This window comes from Macrobrachium rosenbergii, chromosome 40 (genome assembly GCF_040412425.1).
Source record: "Macrobrachium rosenbergii isolate ZJJX-2024 chromosome 40, ASM4041242v1, whole genome shotgun sequence".
Lineage (NCBI taxonomy): Eukaryota > Metazoa > Arthropoda > Malacostraca > Decapoda > Palaemonidae > Macrobrachium > Macrobrachium rosenbergii.
The window spans coordinates 1356019-1383043 of record NC_089780.1 but is presented as its reverse complement, the minus strand read 5'-3'; the positions used below and the strand labels follow the sequence as shown (position 1 = coordinate 1383043).

General features: G+C 41.6%; 1 long non-coding RNA gene across 1 annotated transcript in view; it reads left to right on the top strand.

Annotated features, from left to right (window-relative positions):
- The first annotated feature begins 381 nt into the window (after positions 1–381).
- Positions 382–27025, top strand: part of LOC136826030 (uncharacterized) — a 50217-nt gene continuing 23573 nt past the window's right edge. The window contains exon 1 of the long non-coding RNA XR_010849505.1: positions 382–556. This is a non-coding gene — a long non-coding RNA (uncharacterized lncRNA). The remainder of the gene's footprint in view (positions 557–27025) is intronic.

Below are 27025 nucleotides of genomic sequence, written 5' to 3'. Positions count from 1 at the left end.
GGAATCTAGGATGGTTAAGTCGTTGTTCGCAAATTATATTTTATAGCCTTGAAAATGCGACTTGGAAGTATACATAAATATATATGAAATATATATAAAAATATATATTAAAAACAGTATATATGTACACACACACACACACACACACACACATATATATATATATATATATATATATATATATATATATATATATATATATATATATATATATATATATATAGAGAGAGAGAGAGAGAGAGAGAGAGAGAGAGAGAGAGAGAGAGAGAGAGAGAGAGAGAGAGAGACCACAACAGTAAAAAATAATGTACGTAACTATCCACTTATATAAAAAAAACATGAATAATTTTACACCTCTCTGTCCAACCCCTCGCAGGATTCGAGAGACACGTGCCAGGATACCCACGGTACGCCTACTCGGGGGATCCCTCCCTAGGGGAACACCATCTCCTCATCAACGGCGTCACCCTCACCGAAGACGGCGAGTACCAGTGTCAGGTGGGACCCACCGACCTCAGTCCGGCCATCTGGGCTGCTGCTAACGTCACCGTTCTGAGTAAGTGAATCTTTCAGCCTGGATTTGTGCATGTTTGGTCTCATTCCAGATGGCAGAGTGAGCATGAGGAATGTTGACTGTCAGCTAAGCAAGAAAAGTGATTTTCTGTCTGGAATTATGTGAAACAACAAGTCCATTTTTATTTTTCGAAGGAATGGGGCTTCACAATTCAAATAGAAATGTAAGTTCGTGTCTCTTATCTTATCGTTATCAAACGACCAGTCACATTTTCCATTCTCTTTCACTGTTTCATTTTGAGTCGAGACTATAATGGGTAAGTATGCAGTTCTTTTCTCGAATCCTTCACCAAAAGTCAAGTCTCATTCTCCAGCCTTTTTCCTCTGTTTTGAATCAAGAAGACACCAATCTGATGGTGAAGAACAGGGCGCTCCTATCTCTCAATAATCTCCCAATAATCAACTAAATGCCAGTATAGTTACTATCTTTTACATAGAAACAATAAGATAATTACAGTCTTCATACTCTTCCACTTTTTTGTCCAAGAATTCACTGAATACCCACGCATTGACTGTCCTTAATCTTTTAAGAAAAAAGGCTAATCACAATTTCCATCGTCTTCCGCTGCTCTGAGCCAGAATTACACTGAATATTCACGGGGCTGCTGTCTCAAACCCTTAGGCAAAAGGCCAGTGACATGCCCTTTTCTCTTCCATAGTTTTGAGACAGAAATGTACTAAATACCAGTGTGGCTACTGTCTCTTATCATGAATGAAAAGACATTAACTCTTCCTCCTTCTCTGTTGTTTGGAACCACGATTACTCAGAATACGCATGCAGTTACTATCTCATTAATCTGTAAGAGGCCCATCTAATTTTTCAACCTCTTCCAATATTTGAGCCAAGAATACGCCGAATTAAAAAATATTCATAGAGGCAAGAGTCTTGAAATGGAGAAACAAATCCACAGTACGAACGAAAGAACTGGTGATAGGAAAGATTGGGGTTGTATTTTGGGGGGAGAAGACAGGGTTGAGGGGACAGGTTAGAGGTGACAGTGGAGGATAATCCACAGTTATCTATGTGTACATATATTTAAAGATAAATCTGTACAGATTCATCTTTAAATATATGGGGACTTGTTTCTCCATACACTGAATCTCCATACAGTTACTGCTGCTCACCTTGAAACAAAAATAGCAGTCACATTCTTCCTCTTCCACGGTTTTGAGCCAAAAAATCCTGGACACGCAGTTAGTTCCTATCTCTGCTATATAAGCATAAGTTCAAGAAGAACATCCTTCATTCTCTGTCTCCTGTCTCGAAGCAAAATGGCAATCCCATTCTTTATCCTCTTGCACTATTTTGGATCAAGAACACACCAAAATGTTCTTTCTAACCTTCAAACGAAAGGCCGGGAACATTCGTCACCGTTTTCCGCCGTTTTGAGCTGAAGATCAACTGAATTCCTGTGCAGTTCACTGATCCTATCTGTAGATAGAAGGCCAATTATTTTCCCCCTTCCTTTTCCAAAACTTTGAGCCAAGAAAACCCCGAACACTCACGCAGCTTCACTACTCTTAAATATATTTCGTTTCTTACAAAGGACATCCAACCTTGTTCCTGCGTTATTTCTTAATGATAATTTGACAGGCACATTGTTTCACATCAATTAGAGTAAAAAATTATTATATCTTGAAATCTGTACAATGTACATATATCTCTAGCAAGAAATGAATCAGGTTGATGCATTCGCGGGCAGAAATTAATATATTATTATAATTTTTTATTTAAAACTAGGCTCATATTTATGGCGTTCAGAAATATTTTGATAATATGCCAAGCTTCTAGTGTCTCTCTTTTTATTATGTTAGGATGATGGAAAATGCGGGAAGATTGCAGTTATCCTGAGCGGACCTTCTGCATTTTTCATTCTGGTCATTTCTCTTTTACAATCGTTTTCCCCTTTGAGCGATAGAGTAATCGTTTCAGAGGGTCTCAAAATTCCAACAGGTTTTTCCAGACTTGAGAAGCAATTGATCATGGGGACAAACAAATCTTGGGCGGCTAAACCTTGGAGAGAGAGAGAGAGAGAGAGAGAGAGAGAGAGAGAGAGAGAGAGAGAGAGAGAGAGAGAGAGCAGGTAAATATCGGGCGACGCGTTAGGGTCTCCACCAATGTTTTGGTAGCATTTTTTCTCTGACTTGAAACTGGAGGTAAAACTGCAATTTCCCCACCGGGACGTGCCACCAGCTGAGTCAACAGTGAGGAGAAATAGTTCCTCACTCGGAGGCCGGCTGCCAGCAATTAGTAAATGCAAGTTTAGAACCAAACAGAATGTGGACATTCGTGATTCTTTCTTTGGAAGCGTTGACATGTTTTAAGCTAAATCACACAATCATTTCAGACTTTCTTGGCCACTTTTCCCCCGTAGGGGGTTAGTGCCGTCGGAGCACATGCGGTGCACTGTAGGCACTAATTAAGATTCTTTGCAGCGTCCCTTCGGCTCCTAGCTGCAAGCCCTTTCATTCCTTTTACTGTACCTCCATTCATATTCTCTTTCTTCCATCTTGCTATCCACTCTCTCCTAACAATTGATTCATAGTGCAGCTGCAAGGTTTTCCTCCTGTTACTCCTTTGTAACCTTTCTACTCTCAATTTCTTTTTCAGCACTGGATGACCTCATAGGTCCCAGTGCCTTGCCTTTGGCCTAAAATCTATATTCTGTTCTGTCCCTGGCCACTTTTCCTTAGAGATAACAGCTCTTCGAAAAAGGCATCGGAAGAAAATTCCAGAGACGCCAAAAGGCCTGAAAGGAAATGAAAATAATGCTGGAATGGCAGTTTAGAGACGCGATTTTTGGCCACAATGGCCTCCCTAATGCGTTTCGGTTATGTATTATTTTCCTTCGACTTACTGCCTGCAGATTATGGCAGCACCTATTGCAGAAGCTCTCCCGGGCTATTTTCAATATCCTTTCCGCGTCCGCCTCCAGGTGCTGCTTTCATTCGCCCCATTTGCATAGTTTCTTCGCTCTAATACCTATTGATCACATTCTATGAGGATCCGATCCTTATGTTCATCCAGAAAGATCCGCTGTTTCCGGAATCTGTTTCTCTTGGCGTGGAGTCCCTGTGTTCCTTGGGGTTCCAGTAGCTGATAACTTGTTCATTTGTCCCTTGAAACGAGTTTTGAAAACCCGCACGTTGATTCTGAGTGATGTTGCGATGTTCAGTGACCGTATTCCTACAGGTAGTGTTCATCTACCTTTTCATTAAGGCGGGAAGCTTTAGTTACTTTTTGTCATCGGCCATATCCGCCTTGCTCCTTCCAGTCGTACTTTTTAGTTAGTTGTAGTTAAAGTTTTGGGAAACCTCAGGGGTTAATCCCGGATATTCCAGAGCTTGTCCATCGTTTGATAACTGAAGGCATTGTTCCTGTAAATTAAACCAGAAGAGAAAATGTGAATGAAACTCGACTATAATGCCGTATTATTGCGAGAATGTACACAAGTCTTTATATAACTTGATTTAAAGTAAAGTAGAGGATAAACAGTCTCGCTAACTGTGCTACGGAAACATAATTCGGTACATTAACAAGTTTTCTTTTTATTATGACTTACAGTTGTTCAATCTAGAATTAGACACCCTATTCACTATCTAGAATTAGACACTCAATTCACTATCTAGAATTAGACACCCTACTCACTATCTAGAATTAGACACCCCATTCACTATCTAGAATTAGACACCCGATTCACTATCTAGAATTACACACCCGGTTCACTATCTGGAATTAGACACCACTTCACTATCTAGAATTACACACCCCATTCACTATCTAGAATTAGACACCCTATTCACTATGTAGAATTAGGCACCCCATTCACTATCTAGAATTAGACACCCCATTCACTATCTAGAATTACACACCCCATTCACTATCTAGAATTAGACACCCCATTCACTATCTAGAATTAGACACCCTATGCACTGTCTAGAATTAGACACCCTATTCACTATCTAGAATTAGACACCCCATTCACTATCTAGAATCAGACACCCCATTCACTATCTAGAATTAGACACCCTATTCACTATCTAGAATTAGACACGCCATTCACTATCTAGAATTAGACCCTATTTACTATCTAGAATTAGACGCCCCATTCACTGTCTAGAATTAGACACCCCATTCACTATCTAGAATTAGACACCTATTCACTATCTAGAATCAGACACCCCATTCACTATCTAGAATGAGGCACCCCATTCACTATCTAGAATTAGACACCCCATTCACTATCTAGAATTAGGCACCCCATTCACTATCTAGAATCAGACACCCCATTCACTATCTAGAATGAGGCACACCATTCACTATCTAGAATTAGACACCCTATGCACTGTCTAGAATTAGACACCCTACTCACTATCTAGAATTAGACACCCCATTCACTATCTAGAATTAGACACCCAATTCACTATCTAGAATTACACACCCGGTTCACTATCTAGAATTAGACACCCCTTCACTATCTAGAATTACACACCCCATTCACTATCTAGAATTAGACACCCTATTCACTATGTAGAATTAGGCACCCCATTCACTATCTAGAATTAGACACCCCATTCACTATCTAGAATTACACACCCCATTCACTATCTAGAATTAGACACCCCATTCACTATCTAGAATTAGACACCCTATGCACTGTCTAGAATTAGACACCCTATTCACTATCTAGAATTAGACACCCCATTCACTATCTAGAATCAGACACCCCATTCACTATCTAGAATTAGACACCCTATTCACTATCTAGAATTAGACACGCCATTCACTATCTAGAATTAGACACCCTATTCACTATCTAGAATTAGACGCCCCATTCACTGTCTAGAATTAGACACCCCATTCACTATCTAGAATTAGACACCCTATTCACTATCTAGAATCAGACACCCCATTCACTATCTAGAATGAGGCACCCCATTCACTATCTAGAATTAGACACCCCATTCACTATCTAGAATTAGGCACCCCATTCACTATCTAGAATCAGACACCCCATTCACTATCTAGAATGAGGCACACCATTCACTATCTAGAATTAGGCACCCTATGCACTGTCTAGAATTAGACACCCTACTCACTATCTAGAATTAGACACCCCATTCACTATCTAGAATTAGACACCCAATTCACTATCTAGAATTACACACCCCATTCACTATCTAGAATTAGACACCCCTTCACTATCTAGAATTACACACCCCATTCACTATCTAGAATTAGACACCCTATTCACTATGTAGAATTAGGCACCCCATTCACTATCTAGAATTAGACACCCCATTCACTATCTAGAATTAGACACCCCATTCACTATCTAGAATTAGACACCCCATTCACTATCTACAATTAGACACCCTATGCACTGTCTAGAATTAGACACCTATTCACTATCTAGAATTAGACACCCCATTCACTATCTAGAATCAGACACCCCATTCACTATCTAGAATTAGACACCCTATTCACTATCTAGAATTAGACACGCCATTCACTATCTAGAATTAGACACCCTATTCACTATCTAGAATTAGACGCCATATTCACTGTCTAGAATTAGACACCCCATTCACTATCTAGAATTAGACACCCTATTCACTATCTAGAATCAGACACCCCATTCACTATCTACTATCTAGAATGAGGCACCCCATTCACTATCTAGAATTAGACACCCCATTCACTATCTAGAATGAGGCAATTCACTATCTAGAATTACCCCATTCACTATCTAGAATCAGACACCCCATTCACTATCTAGAATGAGGCACACCATTCACTATCTAGAATTAGACACCCTATTCACTATCTAGAATTAGACACCCCATTCACTATCTAGAATTAGAACTATTCACTGCCTAGAATTAGACACCCTATTCACTATCTAGAATTCGACACCCCATTCACTATCTAGAATTAGACACCCCATTCACTATCTAGAATTAGACACCCCATTCACTATCTAGAATTAGACACCCCATTCACTATCTAGAATTCGACACCCCATTCACTATTCACTATAAGTCCTCCTGTTCTTCATACGATCACAGCTTTGCAAAACACTCGGACCCATCCTTTTGCGATCGTTCTCACTCTCACAAAGACTGTACAACCGGTTATTTTGTATCTTAAAGATAAAACATTTATGTTGGAGGGACGCAAGTAAAGGCATAAAGCATTAACAGTTTTCGTGAGGAGGGCCAAGTTGCAATCGCCGGATGAGAAAAAGCGGGGGGTCGTGGCTGAGTAGAGTGTGGGATGAATGCCCAATGTTTACGGAGGCTCGGTCCAGAAACTAGTGAAAGGGTAAAGGTAGTATAGTGGTTAGTGTCGTGGCATGCTACTCAGATATCACGAGTTCGCGCCTACCACAGGGTGATGAAAAATCACCGGCTCTGTATCATGATCAGTTACTGCCGCGTTGTGAGGTTGAAGCCAATATATTCTTTGGAAGCTTGAATTTCAAGTCAGTGGCCCCTTTGGTGTGCTTGTTCCATGTGAATGGGGTTCATCTACTGATAAAAAAAAAGTAGGAGAAGAGAGTTGAAGGTGGAAGTAAGCAAAAGGAAAAAGTTATGATAGTCAGTTGAGACAGAGGAGATGGAGCCATTGTTAATGTGAGTATTGACGATGGAAGAATGGCAGCGCTATATTCATATAGGCGTTTAGAGTAACGAAACGGGTATGGTGGGATGCGAAAAGGAGTGAAGTAAAGAATTAATGAGTGGAGCAAGCTGAATGCCTGGAAAGGAAGAGATAAGTGTATGGAAGCCAACGACGTGCGGAGTAAAGGACTGTGCCGCAAGTTCAGTATGGCACGCCTACCTAATTTCAGTGGGGAAGGCCTGTGTTCCATGAATTTCTAGCATAAGTCAGCAGTGAAACACACAGACACGAACAGCGGAGTTCTTGAAGGTGAGTAACCGGTTGCATAGTCTTTGTGCGAGTGAGAATGATTGCATAAGGAGGGTCCGAGTGGTTCGCTAAGCTGTGGTCGAATGAAGAACAGGAGGACTTACATATAGTGAATAGTGAATAGGGTGTCAAAGTCTAGATAGTGAATGGGGTGTCTAATTCTAGATAGTGGATGGGGTGTCGAATTCTAGATAGTGAATGGGGTGATTAGGTAGTGAATAGGGTGTCGAATTCTACATAGTGAATGCGGTGTTTAATTCTAGATAGTGAATAGGGTGTCTAATTCTAGATAGTGAATGAGGTGTCGAATTGCAGATAGTAAATGCGGTGTCTAGATAGTAAATAGGGTGTCTAATTCTAGATAGTGAATGGGGTGTGTAATTCTAGATAGTGAATAGGGTGTCTAATTCTAGATAGTGAATAGGGTGCCTAATCCTAGGTAGTGAATAGGGTGTCTAATTCTAGATAGTGAATGGGATGTCTAATTCTAGATAGTGAATGGGATGTCTAATTCTAGATAGTGAATAGGGTGTCTAATTCTAGATAATGAATGGGGTGTGTAATTCTAGATAGTGAATAGGGTGTCTAATTCTAGATAGTGAATAGGGTGCCTAATCCTAGGTAGTGAATAGGGTGTTTAATTCTAGATAGTGAATGGGATGTCTAATCCTAGATAGTGAATGGGCTGTCTAATTCTAGATAGTGAATAGGGTGTCTAATTCTAGACAGTGAATGTGATGTCTAATTCTGGGTAGTGAATGGAATGTCTAATTCTTGATAGCGAATGGGATGTCTAATTCTAGATAGTGAATGTGGTGTCTAATTCTGGGTAGTGAATGGGATGTCTAATTCTTGATAGTGAATGAGATGTCTAATTCTAGATAGTGAATGGAGTGTCTAATTCTAGATAGGGAAGAGGATGTCTAATTCTAGATAGTGAATGAGGCGTCTAATTCTAGATAGTAAATGGAGTTGTAGGAGTATTCTTCTGGCGTTGGTCTTCTTGAATTACAGGGAGAATTCGAGTTCTGCTCTGGTTTACGATAGCGCTACGTGTCTTCACAGCGTCGACGGCAGACGAAGAAAGTGAGGAGTTGGGCTTTGTAATTGCAACATCGAATCCGCTCAGGGTACTCGGGAAATCGATGTCTTTGTTTTAGGTCACCGAAGGATAAATTCAGTTCAAATGAGTCATTTCCTTGTGTCTTGGAAGCGGAATATTTATTGCACTCTGCTGCTGAGTGCTTAGTAAAAGCAGCTTACCACGTGGCTGTTTCGAAGGCGGTGCATTCGTGGCTGTGGTCATTGCTTTATGGATCATGTTATCGCCCTTCGTGGGTGTAGTGGAAGGATTTGCAGAATTTTCGTCAAACGTCTAAGTACTCATGTAACTGGCCCTCTGTGGGGCCACACGCATCATTTTTGTCAGACACAAACTCATAGGTTTTGTGGGTTGGACAGCTGGAAATAAATTTTCATTCCTTGGCGAGGTCAAACGGAGTGTTTGTGGCTGTAATACACAGATTAGCCAAAGCTTTCCATTGGAAACAGAAGTGTTTAAATCCTCAGTATTATTTTGAGGACGAGGTAGATCTGCAGTTGTTGCTACAAAACACCGTCAACAATCGTCGTCTGAGTAATATTTATTCAGTTTGTGGATGGCGAAAAGGTCGTTCTCTCCTGTAATGTCGAATCTCAGGACTGCCTCCAGGGCGGAACTCTCTAAACAAGTCTCAGGACTGTCTCCAGGGCGGAACTCTCTAAACAAGTCTCAGGACTGTCTCCTGGGCGGAACTCTCTAAACAAGTCTCAGGACTGTCTCCTGGGTGGAACTCTCTAAACAAGTCTCAGGACTGTCTCCAGGGCGGAACTCTCTAAACAAGTCTCAGGACTGTCTCCTGGGCGGAACTCTCTAAACAAGAGGCCGGTTGTTTATATGTCAGTATGTTCTGGATCTCTCTGTGGTCGTGGACCTGTCACGAAAACTTAATTAAAAAGGTGGTGATAACTACTGCAGACAGTTGCAACTAAGGCGGACGAATGGACGCATGGTGCTGCTGTTGCTAGTATTTTCAGCTCTATCACAGGTTTGTTCTGTATATTATTGTTCAGAAGACAAACCCTATTCATATTGAACAAGCCCACCAAAGGGGCCATTGACTTGAAATTCAAGCTTTCAAAGAGTATTGTTATTATTATTATTATTATTATTATTATTATTATTATTATTATTATTATTATTATTATTATTATTATTATTCAGAAGATGAACCCTATTCATGGAACAACTCAATAAAGAGGCCATTAGCTTGAAATTCAGGCCTTCAAAGATTATTATTATTATTATTATTATTATTATTATTATTATTATTATTATTATACAGAAGATGAACCCTATTCATATGGAACAAGAAGCCCACCAAAGGGGCCACTGACTTGAAATTCAAGCTTTCAAAGATTATTATTATTATTATTATTATTATTATTATTATTATTATTATTATTATTATTATTATTATTATTATTATTATTATTATTATTATGTAGAAGATGAACCTATTCATATGGAACAAAGAGGCCCACCAAAGGGGCCACTGACTTGAAATGCAAGCTTCCAAAGAATATTAAGGTGTTCATTGGGAAGCAGTAAGAGAAGGTAAAGGGAAATAGAGAAAGAAGAGATCTTATTAATTAAAAAAGAAAAAAATTAATAAATTAACAAACAGATGAAAATGTATTAAAAATGCAAGGAGAACGGTATTACCCTTCTCAGTTAGTTTTCCTACTGCAGGTCTGGTTGTCGTGAGAAAATCTTTCAAGATATAATTGTCAGTCATTCATTTTTATCCCTGATCAGGATAGTATCCTTCAGCCCACTTCCTGACGAAGGCTGCGGCTGTGTTATCGAGACTTCAAAGGACCTGTCGGTTTTGGTGTCAGGGACTCATGATTCGACCTTTGTGAAGGTCTTCAGTGTGTTGTTCGACCTCCAAGTGGTTAATTCGTACCAAAGCTTCCGGAGGAGGGCGGGTGTCTTTCCAATTGCTTGGCTGCGAATTAATTGCATGCTATTACCCTAATACTATTCTCCTCGCGTTTTAATACATTTTTATCTATTTGTTTTTTTTTCCTTTTTAATGAGAGGGATCCGTTCTTTCTGTGTTTCCCGTTACTTCCTCTTACTTCTTCCTAATGAACATCATAATATTCTTTGAAAATTTGATTTTCAAGTCAGTGGCCCCTTCGGTGGGCCTCTTGTTCCATATGAATAGGGTTCTTCATCTTCTGAATAATAATAATAATAATAATAATAATAATAATAATAATAATAATAATAATAATAATAATAATAATATTATTATTATTTGGCGTCAACACATGTGGGTGAAGGAATATTCACTTTCGCACTGAATAAATTGAAAATCGATTATGATGGTAGCCCCCAAAAATTTATTTCCGTTGTAAGCGATGAAGAGGGAATTACCATTGTGTGTTTGTATGAGAGAGAGAGAGAGAGAGAGAGAGAGAGAGAGAGAGAGAGAGAGAGAATTGCCTTTGTTTATTTGTGTGACCGTGTGAATGTGTCAGAGCGAGAGAGAGGGAGAGAGAGAGAAAATTACCTTTGTTTATTTGTGTGAGTGTGTGAATGTGTCAGGAAGAGAGAGAGAGAGAATTACCTTTGTTTATTTGTGTGAGCGTGTGAATGTGTCAGGAAGAGAGAGAGAGAGAGAGAGAGAGAGAGAGAGAGAGAGAGAGAGAGAGAGAGAGAGAGAGAGAGAGAATTACCTTTGTTTATTTGTGTGTGTGAATGTGTCAGAAAGAGCGAGAGAGAGAGGGGGGAGGGAGAGAGAATTACTTTGTTTATTTGTGTGAGTGAGTGAATGTGTCAGGAAGAGAGAGAGAGAATTACCTTTGTTTATTTGTGTGATTGTGTGAGTGTATCAGGAAGAGAGAGAGAAAAATTACCTTTGTTTATTTGTGTGAGTGAGTGAATGTGTCAGGAAGAGAGAGAGAGAGAGAGAGATATTACCTTTGTTTATTTGTGTGAGTGAGTGAATGTGTCAGGAAGAGAGAGAGAGAGAGAGAGAGAATTACCTTTGTTTATTTGTGAGTGAGTGAATGTGTCAGGAAGAGAGAGAGAGAGAGAATTACCTTTGTTTATTTGTGTGAGTGAGTGAATGTGTCAGGAAGAGAGAGAGAGAGAATTACCTCTGTTTATTTGTGTGAGTGAGTGAACGTGTCAGGAAGAGAGAGAGAGAGAAAGAATTACCTTTGTTTATTTGTGTGAGTGAGTGAATGTGTCAGGAAGAGAGAGAGAGAGAGAGAGAGAGAGAGAATTACCTTTGTTTATTTGTGTGAGTGAGTGAATGTGGCAGGAAGAGAGAGAGAGAGAGAGAAAATTACCTTTGTTTATTTGTGTGAGTGAGTGAATGTGTCAGGAAGAGAGAGAGAGAATTACCTTTGTTTGTTTGTGTGAGTGAGTGAATGTGTCAGGAAGAGAGAGAGAGAGAGAGAGAGAGAGAATTACTTTTGTTTATTTGTGTGAGTGACTGTGACAGGAAGAGAGAGAGAGAAAGAGAGAGAATTACCTTTGTTTATTTGTGTGAGTGAGTGACTGTGTCAGGAAGAGAGAGAGAGAGAATTATCTTTGTTTATTTGTGTGAGTGAGTGAATGTGACAGGAAGAGAGAGAGAGAGAGAGAGAGAGAGAGAGAGAGAGAGAGAGAGAGAGAGAGAGAGAAGAGAGAGAGAGAGAAATTATCTTTGTTTATTTGTGTGAGTGAGTGAATGTGACAGGAAGAGAGAGAGAGAGAGAATTACCTTTGTTTATTTGTGTGAGTGAATGTGACAGGAAGAGAGAGAGAGAGAGAGAAAGAGAGAGAATTACCTTTGTTTATTTGTGTGAGTGAGTGACTGTGTCAGGAAGAGAGAGAGAGAGAGAGAGAGAGAGAGAGAGAGAATTACCTCTGATTATTTGTGTTAGTTTCTGAATGTGTCAGAAAAAGAGAGAGAGGGAGAGAGAGAGAATTATCTATATTTGTGTGAGTGTGTGAATTCGTCAGAAAGAGAGAGAGAGAGAGAGAGAGAGAGAGAGAGAGAGAGAGAGAGAGAAGGGGTGTCGCATTTCCGTGCATCAGGACGAAAGCGTGAGCGAATAAAGCCAGGGAAAATGACAGCAGGAACAGGGCGAAGCGTCTGCTAATCTGCGCGGTGGGTCTCCCTGATTGCCAAGGTGGCTGTAACGAGATTGGGTAGCAGCGCCCGAGTGTCTAATATGGAAAAAATAAAGCGACACAGACATTTGAGGTTACGAATTGCAAAACTGCATCAAGGCGCGAGCGAAATGGGAAAGCGAGAGATTGCATATATTCGGTTATTATAACTTCTCCTTATTACTTTAAATCAAGTTTTGGACGGAATGTCAGTCGGTTCTCCACGATGCGGATAATAGGAAAGTCTGAGTTTTTAGTGGATGTTTTTAAAAATTGGTGAGATGAAGAAAAAAGAAAAATACCAGGAGCCTACTCATTCGTAGTTAATGTTTTTGAAAAATTTGTTAGAGGAAAACATATGAAAAACGGGAACTACTGCGCATTCGCTATTATTAATTGCAAAGAGAAGTCTTGCGTATGAATTCAGATTGCACAAAAGGAGAAAATAAGATCTTGCATTACACGAAAATTAACAAATTTATCTGATCAAACACATAAATTCAGCAAAATTTAAACCAAAAATTTGTACAGGTTAAAAATTAACTTCGATTCAGGAATAACAAAAAACAAGTAAAAAAATGCGCCGAAGTTTCTTCTGCGCAATCGAGTTTTCTGTCCGATGGTGGCCTCAGCCAAGGCCCATAAAACTCTGAACCGCGGCCTATGAGATTCAGCTACGGTCCGGTGGTGGGCTGTGTGGTACCTGTAGCGCTGCCAGAAGCACGATTATGGCTAACTTTAACCTTACATAAAATAAAAATTACTAAGGAGGCTAGAGGGCTGCAATTTGGTACGGTTGATGATTGGAGGGTGGATGATCAACATACCTGTTTGCAGCCCTCTAGCCTCAGTGGTTTTTAAGATCTGAGGGTGGACGGACAGACAAAGCCGGCACAATAGTTTTCTTTTACAGGAAACTAGAAATGTGGCAAAAATTTCTAAAAATCTCCGAGTGTAATTACAGTTTCTTTTCTGGTAAACATTTGTTTGAACGCAAAGGAGCAACACCATCGAACCAGTGAAAGCCATTAAGCTAAAACACTGACGTCCACAAAAACAATGCTGAAGAAAAATGCGTCTGTTGAACATGATCACAAAAGTATTTCCAAGAAAAATTCTCGTAACTAAATCGTGACTTTCCACTGAAGTGGGTAACTCACAGGCTCTGGTATTTTCCGTGAATTTGCTGGCGACGCCTCAAGGAAATGTCACAAGCTTCACACCAAGAAGGGGCGCCACCCCGGCCCCTAGCTGTATCCTCTTATTAAGTCTTCTCCTCTACCTCCTTTCCCTCTTCCTTTCTCCAGTCGTGCAGCCCAACCTCGTAACTATTACTGCATAATGCAAATGTGGGAGTTTCTCTTGATCTCTCTATCTCGATGTCCACCCACTCCAGCTTTCTGAGTTCACTGTCGTAAGCACTGAATGGCCGAAAACCCACCAGTATTTGGATTGACAGGCTGCATTTCAAAAGACATAGATCATGTATCAAACACTTTCAGATTTATCAACACAAGTTCATAAGAGATTCGCTGAACGTCAGAAGCACCAATATGCAGTAGTGCTTCGCTGTCGAACTTCTCAGTTCCAGAGGTCCTTTATTCCTCACCTCGTTGGACTGTGGATGTCGTGCAATTAGAACTTCAGAAGTTCAAGCGAAGATGCAACGCATTGCTACCCTAATACAATTCTCCTTATATTTTAATAATTTACTCATATTTTTATCTATTTAGTTATTAATTTGTTAATTTATTTATTTCTTTATTAATAAGTGATCTCTTCTTTCTGTATTTCCCCACTACCTTCTGTTACTTCTTCCTAATGAACACCATAATATTCTTTGGAAGCTTGAATTTCAAGTCAGTGGCCCCTGTGGTGGGCTTGTTCCATTTGAATAGGGTTCTTCATCTCCTGAATAATAATAATAATAATAAATAATAATAATAATAATAATAATAATAATAATAATAATAATAATAATAATAATAATAATAGTATTCTCTGAAAGCTTGAATTTCAAGTAAATGGCCCCTGTGGTGGCCTTGTTCCGTATGAATAGGGTTCTTCATCTTCTGAATAATAATAAAAAAATAATAATAATAATAATAATAATAATAATAATAATAATAATAATAATAATATTCTTTGAAAGCTTGAATTTCAAGTAAATGGCCCCTGTGGTGGGCTTGTTCCGTATGAATAGGTTTTTAATCTTCTGAATAATAATAATAATAATAATAATAATAATAATAATAATAATAATATTCTTTGAAAGCTTGAATTTCAAGTCAAGGGCTCCTTTGATGGGCTTGTTCAATATGAATAGGGTTCTTCACCTTTTGAAGAATAATAATAATAATAATAATAATAATAATAATAATAATAATAATAATAATAATAATAAAACCCTCATGTGAGCTTCCACATCCCCCAAATCTCTCCTGGTCATCGAAGGATGGGGTTACTGGTTGCTCCAACGAGTGAATTTTTAATTCCTATTTTTTTCTTTATAACATCAATGACATATGAAAACAAAAGGAATCAATGCATCCTGAATCCCAGTAACAAAACGTCTGATCAAGTCAGGACGAGAGAGGCCCAGAGTTGAAGGCCCACATCCAGAGCAAAGAGACAAAAATGATTCGTTTATACAGGCACTAATGTCTGATTCCTGTTTCCACAGGCACTAGTGTCTGACTCCTATTTCCACTGGCACTAGTGTCTGGCCACAGGCACCAGTGTCTGACTCCTATTTCCACAGGCACTAGTGTCTGACTCCTATTTCCACAGGCACTAGTGTCTGACTCCTATTTCCACAGGCACTAGTGTTCTCACCACAGGCACTGGCACTCCTAGTGTCTGATTCCTACAGGCACTTGTCTGACCCTATTTCACAGGCACTAGTGTCTGACTCTATTTCCACAGGCACTTGTGTCTGACTCCTATTTCCACAGGCACTAGTGTCTGACTGGCTCCTATTCTGACTTTCCTATTTCCACAGGCACTGGTGTCTGACTCCCTACCACAGGCACTATTTCCACAGGCACCAGTGTCTGACTCCTATTTCCAGACAGGCATCCTAGCTTTCCACAGTGTCTGACTCCTATTTCCACAGGCACTAGTGTCTGACTCCTATTTCCACAGGCACTAGTGTCTGATTCCTATTTCCACAGGCACTAGTGTCTGACTCCTGTTTCCACAGGCACTAGTGTCTGACTCCTATTTCCACAGGCACTAGTGTGTCTGACTGTGTCTCCACTATTTCCACAGGCACTAGTGTCTGACTCCTATTTCCACAGGCACTTGTCCACTAATGTCTGACTCCTATTTCCACAGGCACTAGGTCACTGGTGTGTCTGACTCCTATTTCCACAGGCACTAGTGTCTGACTCCTAGGCACTGTGTCTGACTCCTATTTCCACAGGCACTAGTGTCTGACTCCTATTTCCACAGGCACTAGTGTCTGACTGGCACTGCTGACTCTCCACAGGCACTATGACTTCTGACACAGGCACTAGTGTCTGACTCCCTATTTCCACAGGCACTAGTGTCTGACTCCTATTTCCACAGGCACTAATGTCTGACTCCTATTTCCACAGGCACTAACTGTCACCAGTGACTCCTATTTCCACAGGCACTCTATTTCCACAGGCACTAGTGTCTGACTCCTATTTTGTCTGACTCCTTTCACAGGCACCAGTGTCTGACTCCTATTTCCACAGGCACTAGTGTCTGATTCCTATTTCCACAGTGTGTCTGACTCCTATTTCCACAGGCACTAGTGTCTGACTCCTATTTCCACAGGCACTTGTGTCTGACTCCTATTTCCACAGGCACTAGGCACTCCTATTTCCACAGGCACTAGTGTCTGACTCCTATTTCCACAGGCACAGTGTCTGATTCCTATTTCCACAGGCACTAGTGTCTGACTCCTATTTCCACAGGCACTAGTGTCTGACTCCTATTTCCACAGGCACTAGTGTCTGACTCCTATTTCCACAGGCACTAGTGTCTGACTCCTATTTCCACAGGCACTAGTGTCTGACTCCTATTTCCACAGGCACTAGTGTCTGACTCCTATTTCACACACCAGTGTCTGATTTCCACAGGCACTAGTGTCTGACTCCTATTTCCACAGGCACTAGTGTCTGACTTCTATTTCCACAGGCACTAGTGTCTGACTCCTATTTCCACAGGCACTAGTGTCTGACTCCTATTTCACAGGCACTAGTGTCTGACTCCTACTGGTGTCTTTCCACAGGCACTACTAGTGTCTGACTCCTCCTATTTCCACAGGCACCAGTGTCTGACTTTCAGGCACTAGTGTCTGACTCCTATTTCCACAGGCACTAGTGTCTGACTCCTATTTCCACAGGCACTAGTGTCTGACTCCAGGCACTATTTCCACAGGCACTGAGTGTCTGACTCCTATTTCCACAGGCACCAGGCACTGGTGTCTGACTCTGACTCCTATTTCCACAGGCACTAGTGTCTGACTCCTATTTCCACAGGCACTAGTGTCTGACTCTATTTCCACAGGCACTAGTGTCTGACTTCCTATTTCCAGGCACTAGTGTCACCTCTGACTCCTATTTCCACAGGCACTAGTGTCTGACTCCTATTTCCACCACAGGACTCTGTGTCCACAGGCACTCTGACTCTATTTCCACAGGCACTAGTGTCTGACTCCTATTTCCACAGGCACTGTGTGTCTGACTCCTATTTCCACAGGCACTAGTGTTTCCACAGGCACTCTGACTCCTATTTCCACAGGCACTAGTGTCTGACTCCACAGGCACTAGTGTCTTCCACAGGCACTATTTCCTATTTCAGGCACTAGTGTCTGACTCCTATTTCCACAGGCACTAATGTCTGACTCCTATTTCCACAGGCACTAGTGTCTGACTCCTATTTCCACAGGCACTAGTGTCTGACTCCCTATTTCCACAGGCACTAGTGTCTGACTCCTATTTCCACAGGCACTCCTATTTCCACAGGCACTGGTGTCTGACTCCTATTTCCACAGGCACTAATGTCTGACTCCTATTTCCACAGGCACTAGTGTCTGACTCCTATTTCCACAGGCACTTGTCTGTGTCTGACTCCTATTTCCACAGGCACTAGTGTCTGATTCCTATTTCCACAGGCACTAGTGTCTGACTCCTATTTCCACAGGCACTAATGTCTGACTGACCCTATTTCCACAGGCACTGAGTGTCTGACTCCTATTTCCACAGGCACTGGTGTCTGACTCCCCTATTTCCACAGGCACTAGTGTCTGACTCCTATTTCCACAGGCACTAGTGTCTGACTCCTATTTCCACAGGCACTAGTGTCTGACTCTCCTATTTCTGACTCTATTTCACAGGCACTGGTGTCTGATTCCTATTTATTTCCACAGGCACTGTGTCTGATTCCTATTTCCACAGGCACTCAGTGTCTGACTCCTATTTCCAGGCACTAGTGTCTGAGGCACTGGTGTCTGACTCCTATTTCCACAGGCACTAGTGTCTGACTCCTATTTCCACAGGCACTAGTGTCTGATTCCTATTTCCACAGGCACTAGTGTCTGATTCCTCCTATTTCCACAGGCACTAATGTCTGACTCCTTTTCCACAGGCACTAGTGTCTGATTCCTATTTCCACAGGCACTGAGTGTCTGACTCCCTATTTCCACAGGCACTAATGTCTGACTGGCACTAGTGTCTGACTCCTATTTCCACAGGCACTAGTGTCTGACTCCTATTTCACAGGCACTAGTGTCTGATTTCTATTTCCACAGGCACTGTGTCTGATTCCTATTTCCACAGGCACTAGTGTCACTGGTGTCTGACTCCTATTTCCACAGGCACTAATGTCTGACTCCTATTTCCACAGGCACTAGTGTCTGACTCCTATTTCCACAGGCACTAGTGTCTGACTCCTATTTCCACAGGCACTAGTGTCTGATTCCTATTTCCACAGGCACTAGTGTCTGACTCCTATTTCCACAGGCACTAATGTCTGACTCCTATTTCCACAGGCACTAGTGTCTGACTCCTATTTCCACAGGCACTAGTGTCTGACTCCTATTTCCACAGGCACTAGTGTCTGACTCCTATTTCCACAGGCACTAGTGTCTGATTCCTATTTCCACAGGCACTAGTGTCTGATTCCTATTTCCACAGGCACTAGTGTCTGACTCCTATTTCCACAGGCACTAGTGTCTGATTTCTATTTCCACAGGCACTAGTGTCTGACTCCTATTTCCACAGGCACTAGTGTCTGACTCCTATTTCCACAGGCACTTTGAGTGTCTGACTCTATTTCCACAGGCACTAGTGTCTGACTCCTATTTCCACAGGCACTTGTGTCTGACTCCTATTTCCACAGGCACTAATGTCTGACTCCTATTTCCACAGGCACTAGTCTGACTCTGGCACTCTGACTATATTTCCACAGGCACTAGTGTCTGACTCCTATTTCCACAGGCACTAATGTCTGACTCTATTTCCACAGGCACCAGTGTCTGACTCCTATTTCCACAGGCACTAGTGTCTGACTCCTATTTCCACAGGCACTGAGTGTCTGACTCCTATTTCCACAGGCACTAGTGTCTGATTCTCCTATTTCCACAGGCACTAGTGTCTGACTCCTGGCACTCTGACTCCTATTTTTCACAGGCACTGGTGTCTGATTCCTATTTCCACAGGCACTAGTGTCTGACTCCTATTTCCACAGGCACTAGTGTCCTGACTGTCTGACAGGCACCAGTGTCTGACTCCTATTTCCACAGGCACTAGTGTCTGACTCCTATTTCCACAGGCACTAGTGTCTGACTCCTATTTCCACAGGCACTAGTGTCTGATTCCTATTTCCCACAGGCACTGGTGTCTGACTCCTATTTCCACAGGCACTAGTGTCTGACTCCTATTTCCACAGGCACTAGTGTCTGACTCCTATTTCACAGGCACCAGTGTCTGACTCCTATTTCCACAGGCACTAGTGTCTGACTCCTATTTCCACAGGCACTCCTATTTCCACAGGCACTAGTGTCACAGGCTCCTATTTCCACAGGCACTGTCTGACTCCTATTTCCACAGGCACTAGTGTCTGACTCCTATTTCCACAGGCACTGGCACCACAGGCACTAGTGTCTGACTCTATTTCCACAGGCACTGGTGTCTGACTCCTATTTCCACAGGCACTAGTGTCTGACTCCTATTTCCACAGGCACTAGTGTCTGACTCCTATTTCCACAGGCACTAATGTCTGACTCTGACTATTTCCAGGCAGGCACTCCTATTTCCACAGGCACTGTCTGACTCCACAGGCACTAGTGTCTGATTCCTATTTCACAGGCACTAGTGTCTGACTCCTATTTCCACAGGCACTAGTGTCTGATTCCTATTTCCACAGGCACTAATGTCTGACTCCTATTTCCACAGGCACTAGTGTCTGACTCCTATTTCCACAGGCACTAGTGTCTGACTCCCACAGGCTATTTCCACAGGCACTTGTCTGACTCCTATTTCCACAGGCACTAGTGTCTGATTATTTCCACAGGCACTCCTGTTTCCACAGGCACTGTCTGACTCCTATTTCACAGGCACTAGTGTCTGATTCCTATTTCCACAGGCACTAATGTCTGGCTCCCTATTTCCACAGGCACTAGTGTCTGACTCCTATTTCCACAGGCACTAGTGTCTGACTCCCTATTTCCACAGTTCCTATTTCCACAGGCACTAGTGTCTGACTCCTATTTCACAGGCACTCCTAGTGTCTGACTCCTATTTCCACAGGCACTAGTGTCTGATTCCTATTTCCACAGGCACTCCTAGTGACTCCTATTTCCACAGGCACTTCCCTATTTCCACAGGCACTGGTGTCCTGACTCCTATTTCCACAGGCACTGGTGTCTGACTCCTATTTCCACAGGCACTAGTGTCTGACTCCTATTTCCACAGGCACTAGTGTCTGACTCCTATTTCCAGTGTGTCTGACTCCTATTTCCACAGGCACTAGTGTTTCCACAGGCACTGGTGTCTGACTCCTATTTCCACAGGCACTGACTCCTATTCCAGTGTCTGACAGGCACTAGTGTCTGACTCCTATTTCCACAGGCACTAGTGTCGTCTGACTTCTATTTCCACAGGCACTAGTGTCTGACTCCTATTTCCACAGGCACTGGTGTCTGATTTCTCCTATTTCCACAGGCATTGACTCCACAGGCACTAATGTCTGACCTCCTATTTCCACAGGCACTAGTGTCTGATTCCTATTTCCACAGGCACTAGTGTCTGATTCCTATTTCCACAGGCACTAGTGTCTGATTCCTATTTCCACAGGCACTAGTGTCTGACTCCTGTTTCCACAGGCACTGAGTGTCTCTCCTATTTCCAGTTGTGTCTGATTCCACAGGCACTGGCACTAATGTCTCACTCCTATTTCCACAGGCACTGGTGTCTGAGTGTCTGATTCCACAGGCACTATTTCCACAGGCACTAGTGTCTGACTCCTATTTCCACAGGCACTAATGTCTGACTCCTATTTCCACAGGCACTAGTGTCTCCTGTTGTGTCTGATTATTTCCACAGGCACTGGCATGTCTGACTCCTATTTCCACAGGCACTAGTGTCTGATTCCTATTTCCACAGGCACTGAGTGTCTGAGTGTCTGACTCCTATTTCCACAGGCACTGCTAGTGTCTGACTCCTATTTCCACAGGCACTAGTGTCTGACTCCTATTTCCACAGGCACTGGTGTCTGACTCCTATTTCCACAGGCACTAATGTCTGACTTCTATTTCCACAGGCACTAGTGTCTGATTCCTATTTCCACAGGCACTAGTGTCTGGCACTTGTCTGATTTCCACAGGCACTAGTGTCTGATTCCTACAGGCACTTTCCACAGGCACTAGTGTCTGATGTTCCACACTATTAGTGTCTGATTTTTCCACAGGCACTGAGTGTCTGACTCCTATTTCTAGGCACTAGTGTCTGATTTCCACAGGCACTGGTGTCTGACTCCTATTTCCACAGGCACTAGTGCACTGACAGTGTCTTGGACTCCTATTTCCACAGGCACTAGTGTCTGACTTCTATTTCCACAGGCACTAGTGTCTGACTCCTATTTCCACAGGCACCTATTTCAGTGTGTCTGACTCCTATTTCCACAGGCACTAGTGCACTAGTGTCTGACTCCTATTTCCACAGGCACTAGTGTCTGATTCCTATTTCCACAGGCACTATAGCCGATTCACTTAAGGTAGATTCTTGGGCCTATGAGACGTTTGTTTGGCGGCCTCTGATTGGCTGGTACTGGGAGGTATGCTGCTCGCTCACCGTTTCATTTTAATGTCTGTAGCTCAGAAACTTGAAATATGTTTATATTTCTTCATTTATCTCACGTTTTACACAAGATAGGAAAGTTCTGATCATACCATAGGATTCGATATTAATTGTACAACTAAACCGTGATTTCCTGAAATCAGTAAGATAAAACACAAAGGAATTACAACGAGTAAAAAGTGAAGAAAGAAGCATTTCATTCTTTATACCTGTTTTTACATATCGTCGGATTTTGCATCATTCATACGATCAAGATAAAATAGAACTTGTGTTTTCATACAATAAATTCACCCTGAATACGCTGGTGCTTTCAGATTTTAGATGCGTGTGATATGTGAAGAGAAAATGAAAAATATGTCGTATTATGTTGCATCCGTTCTTGACTCCGTTTGAATAGCGCCGAGAGACGGTGGTCTGCAGACTACGAGACACCCTTGGACGTTGTTGGTCTTCTCAGCAAGAGCGTCCAGGTGCCGTTGACAGTTGCCAATTAGCGATATGAGAAGTTTGCAGTTTCAACAATATTTACCCCACACACATTATTATGTCATTAAGCATTTTCTGTAAATAAATGCATAGAATTCCCATTATGAATGTCGAACACTTTCACTCCAATATCATATATGTCCGTATGATTGGATTATGGACATATCTGATAAGGAAAAATGAAAAATCAAATGGATGCATCTGTATAAGTTTCCATTCTTTTTGTTTCAATAGGTAACGACATGACTATATGTATGATTTTCCATTAAATTTTTTTAAAATAATGGTAATGACGTAACAGAATATGTAAGATTTTCTTTGCTTTTTGTTCATATACTGTAGATAGCCTAATGACAGTGTCAATGTAAGCCTACTGTACATGATTTTATTTTGTTTTATGACATAATACATCAGTATGAATTTCCATTCTTTTTGTTTAAATATATAAAGCTATAAAAGTCTTCTGATTCGTCTCATTATCCTACATGCGCTATATAGTGATGCAGGGGTGTGGGAACATTTACGGGAATTACACTTACTCAGATATGTTCAGACACACGGACATATATGATATTGGAGTGAGAGTGTTCGACAGTCATAATGGGAATTCTGTGCATTTATTTACAGAAAATTTAATGACATAATAATACGGTAAATACTGTCGAAACTGCAAACTTCTCACATCACTAATTGGCAACTGTCAACGGTGCCTCAAAGATCTCGCTGTTTGCAGACCACCGTCTCTCGGCACTATTCAAACTGAGTCAAGAACGGATGCAACATAATACGACATATTCTTCATTTTCTCTTCACATATCATACGCATCTAAAATCTGAAAGCACCAGCGTATTCAGGGTGAATTTATTGTATGAAAACACAAGTTTTATTTTATCTTGATCGTATGAATGATGCAAAATCCGACGATATGTAAAAACAGGTATAAAGAATAAAATGCTTCTTTCTTCACTTTTACTCGTTGTAATTCCTTTATGTTTTATCTTACTGATTTCAGGAAATCACGGTTTAGTTGTACAATTAATACCGAATCCTATGGTATGACCGAAACTTTCCTATCTTGTGTAAAACGTGAAATAAATGAAGAAATATAAAATTATTTCAAGTTTTCTGAGCTACAGACATTAAAATGAAACAGTGAGCGAGCTGCATACCTCCCAGTACCAGCCAATCAGAGGCCGCCAAACAAACGTCTCATAGGCTCAAGAATCTACCTTAAGTGAATTGGCTATAGTGTCTGACTCCTATTTCCAGAGGCACTAGTGTCTGACTCCTATTTCCACAGGCACTAGTGTCTGACTCCTATTTCCAGAGGCACTAGTGTCTGACTCCTATTTCCACAGGCACTAATGTCTGACTCCTATTTCCAGAGGCACTAGTGTCTGACTCCTATTTCCAGAGGCACTAGTGTCTGACTCCTATTTCCACAGGCACTAGTGTTTGACTCCTATTTCCAGAGGCACTAGTGTCTGACTCCTATTTCCACAGGCACTAGTGTCTGACTCCTATTTCCACAGGCACTAGTGTCTGACTCCTATTTCCACAGGCACTAGTGTCTGACTCCTATTTCCACAGGCACTAATGTCTGACTCCTATTTCCAGAGGCACTAGTGTCTGACTCCTATTTCCACAGGCACTAATGTCTGACTCCTATTTCCACAGGCACTAGTGTCTGACTCCTATTTCCACAGGCACTAATGTCTGACTCCTATTTCCACAGGCACTAATGTCTGACTCCTATTTCCACAGGCACTAATGTCTGACTCCTATTTCCACAGGCACTAATGTCTGACTCCTATTTCCACAGGCACTAATGTCTGACTCCTATTTCCACAGGCACTAGTGTGCCACAACTTGTCCTCCTCAGTAGTGTAAAAGCTCTGTTCGGATGAAAGGGGAGGAAGAGTCGTGGTTCAGCTGTATTTAAGCACAAGTGACGCCCCTCGACATATATTCTGGTGAGTTTTGCATGCCGTGACAGCAAAACTGCAGCCCGTGAAATGGACCTCATTCACTCCTGTTCCAGCTCGATTGATGGGGAGACAAAACCTGGAACCGAAGCAGCGGCATTCGTCCAGTTCGATGGACTGTATTGACGTGATGTTACAACACTGATGGAAAAATTATTTTTTCGGTACAGGGCCCCGTAAGGTGTTAGTGCCGTCAGTGCACCTCGCGTGGTGCACCGTAGGCATTATTTAAGGTTCTTTGCAGCGCCCTAGCTGCAACGCCTTTCATTCCTTTTATTGTACCCCTTTCATATTCCCTCTCTGCCATCTTACTTTCCACCCTCATTTAACATTTATTTCACGGTGCACCTGCTAGGTTTTCCTCTTGTTACACCTTTGTAACCTTTCTCTCAGTCTTCCTTCCAGCGCTGAATGACCTCATAGGTCCCAGCGCTTGGCCTTCGGCCTAAATTATATATTCTGTTCTGAATATTCTACCCCACACAGGGGCTCTCCCGCCAATGGATAAACTTTTAATGGGGGGTAGATTTTTAGAATTAAGAACACATATGTATGTCAGGAATCATCCTGAGAAACTCACACACATAGACCAAATATTTCATACTCCTAATTTAGCAATAAAGGCATCATTTCCTAAACACTTAGAGTGAGTGTGCACAAAATAGGACTTCCTTTACCTTAATACGAGAAACTTAGGAATCCAGTTAACAAAAAAGGAGCTAAGACCATTCAATTTTAGCTCTAGTAGTGTATATTTACCACCAGTTATACAGTATTCATGATATTACGATTAGGCAACAACGATATCTGGCATTGCCATATATGCAAGCTAACTAAATAAAAAAAGCATTGAAAAAAACTGTTCAATTCTCCCTAAGCACCAAACTAATATAGAGACAAGTTGACTTAAAACGTGGACGATCCCGTTTGTTGAGTAAAATAGAATTTTGGTGACATTAACTAAAATATAAAGATGTTCTTTGATTATTTTGTTTTGGTAATGACAAGGGAAATGTATTTGAACACGCCCAGAGATTGGTTGTCAACATCTGACGCCATATATTTTCTCCAGTGGGACTGCTGGAAACAAAGGCGAGCGGACACAGGACCCATTAAGGAATTGCTAAGTGAATTAGCAAGGGTTGTTTCCAAATGAGAAACTGCAGAGCTGTTCATGTTTGCGTTGTGGTTCCTTAACCTCAGTTAAGTTCAGTTATAAATTTGGATTGTAAAGGAACTTCTGTGTACAAAAAAAAGAAGAGGAAAGAAAAATATACACACACACACACACACACGTACTCAAAGACTAATCAGTTTAAGGGGTGGATGGCACTCATAGAATCACGTTGTCAAACGAGGGGATGAAAACATTCCTTGGGTGTTTTGACATGAAGGAAAAAGCTTTTCCAAGCCGTTGAAAGCTGTCACAACATATGTGAGAGGAGAGGAGGGTGGAGAGGAAAGAAATATGGGGGTGATGATAAAGACAGAGATTAATGGAAACTTGAGGGAATTCCTGTAGAATTTACAGCACTCACAAACACGTACACATTAATTGTTTTAAGCCCTTTTCCGTGACATTCATGCAGAAAACTTCCGTGACATTAGACGCCTCACACAACTACACAGAAAGTTCATCAGCATCGCGTTGAACCTCCTAGGTGCTCTATCCTATTCACCTCTACCGTGCTTGCTCTCTCTTGCTCCCTGGATACTAAGGCCTTCTTTTCTGAGGCCTACTAAGGCCTTCTTTTCTGAGGCCTCCTTCATGCCGTCTGCCAGCGCCTTCTAGGCCTTCCTCACCTCCTCCCTACGAACTCTACAAAATATACTTTTCTCGCCAGTCCCTCGTCCTCCATTTTTTCCATATGGCCAAGCCATCTAAAAGCATTCTTATGAATCCTTTCACCTACATTAGATTTTTTATCAATTTCTTTCAGCTTATTTCCTCATTTCTCTCCATTTCAGTTCTTTATGTTTACATATACTACAGCTTTAGCATTTTTTTTCCATTAACACTCAACATCCGTACTTCACTTCCATACCAGAGAGGTGGCTCAACAGTCCCGTCATCCTTAGCTTACACAGGAGATGCAATCCTCTTAGCAGTCTTGTGCACAAAGATTGCCATCTTCCTTGCTTCACCTCTTCTGTCACTCACCCCTTCTTTAGTCCTACCATTACCCAAGCTCACTTACTCGTAGATATCTATAAGAATCACATGCACATTCTTTCACCATGATATACATTTTCCCCTCACATCTACCATACTCCTGCTAGCATTTACCTGTAACTGGCCCCTCATAAATATTTTCAAACTCTTTTGTCAGTGTCTGCAGTTGCGCTTCACTGTCCCCATTCAGTACACTGTCATATGCAGACATCAACCATTCCACACCCCATTCACAACTCATTTCCTTATTAAACAGCTCTGAATCTACAGCTGTTGACCTTTCTCTGACTTCTTGTATAATTTTTTCACCAGACAAGTCGTTTTTCCATTTA